Source organism: Acyrthosiphon pisum, chromosome X (assembly GCF_005508785.2).
Source record: "Acyrthosiphon pisum isolate AL4f chromosome X, pea_aphid_22Mar2018_4r6ur, whole genome shotgun sequence".
Lineage (NCBI taxonomy): Eukaryota > Metazoa > Arthropoda > Insecta > Hemiptera > Aphididae > Acyrthosiphon > Acyrthosiphon pisum.
The window spans coordinates 27281879-27283403 of record NC_042493.1 but is presented as its reverse complement, the minus strand read 5'-3'; the positions used below and the strand labels follow the sequence as shown (position 1 = coordinate 27283403).

Sequence of the window (1525 nt, the reverse complement as noted above, 5' to 3'; positions counted from 1 at the left end):
AAAAAAAGTTTATATTCGTTATTATAATTTTTTTTTATATCGAGAATTGTCCGCCATCAAATTCGATGCGAACAATTATTTATTATAAAGTATAATCCTATTTGTTTTGAGTTTTATAATCGCCCACGCTATGTCTTTTTGTATTATTAATATTGAGCTTCGCCGTCGATGTCGACGCAAGTTCCGATCGCTCGCGCCGCGTGTATTATTTTAAATTTATGTGATGTTTTTTTTGATTTATTAAATTTCGGTTTTGTAAACGGCCCGGGGACGGACCGTAAGTTAGGAAGGCCGATTGTTAGCGATCTTTTTTTTGTCCACTCAGGCAGCACTGTCGGTCGACCTAGCGGCACGTCTCCGCCGCCGTAACACTTTCTGTTTCGCCGATACCGTAGAGCACGACGTGTGTGCTCTCGGTCGAACCGCCGTTTTGTTTTGTTTGTGTTTTGAAATAGTTTTACGCTTCGGCGACGTTCCACGTTTTAGCCTAATAAATCGTATTGATACCTAATAAGTATTATTTGTTTAGTTTGTAATCCTGACAACCCACGTTTATTTAAGCGCTTACAGGACTTTGGAGATGGTTGCTTAACATCGTATAAGACACTGTTTCAAACGTTCGAAGACAACTTGACAGATCAATGTGATGAACATGAACGAGTTTCGGATAGTACTCCAAAAATAATGACAACTTTTAGTTCAGAGATCTTACAAGATTTACAGTTCCAGACTCACAACTATATAGCTGGGCTTGTAATTAAAAAATTAAATAGCATAATATTGAAAAACTGCGCAGTTTGCTTAAATCTAGTGTGTTCTTTAACAACCACTAAAGATTGCCAGAGAGTAAACCCAAATGGTAAACTTTTATTTAAGTATCCTAACAAAATTTTTTGTTCATTAGTAAAAAGTTCAATTAACTTGATTACTCAGTTTTTGCCCTCAATTTGTCAAGCATGGTCAATTGTTTCCTAAGCTATTTTTTGATTTTGTTATTAAATGGTTCACAATTGGTGCACTCAAATAAATCAAATGGACCACATAAAAGTGAGTGCCTTTCATCGTTACTAAACTTTTGTAAAATGTCGAAATACAAATAATTGTATTTTGTTATTCATATTTTTAGTATAAGTAATATAGTATTTTTAAATTAGGCCTGCAGTTTTGGAATATATAAGTTACAAACATACATTTGTTTTTAAGATATTGTTTCTTTAAGCGAGGTAAATTCAATGGTAAATGCGACGATTTGATGAAATATTTTATCTCATCTGCACCAAGTAACCAATGACAACTATTAACACACACAAAAATATTAATTTCTGTGGAAATTAATTTTGTTTTGTAAGAATGCAAAACACCGGTTGTTTTTGTTTAATATATATAGTGTTTTTTTATTCTTGCATTTTGAAAAGAATTATCATATTTATTTAATTGTGTTACAATATATTCTTTTCATTTACATATGCTCTGTTGAGCTACAGATATTTTATTTCAGTTCAAAATAATTAATTTATTCAGTTTG

General features: G+C 32.2%; 1 protein-coding gene across 1 annotated transcript in view; it reads right to left on the bottom strand.

Annotated features, from left to right (window-relative positions):
- LOC100574388 overlaps positions 1–1525 on the bottom strand; it is an 11606-nt gene that overhangs the window by 1722 nt on the left and 8359 nt on the right. The window lies entirely within an intron of this gene.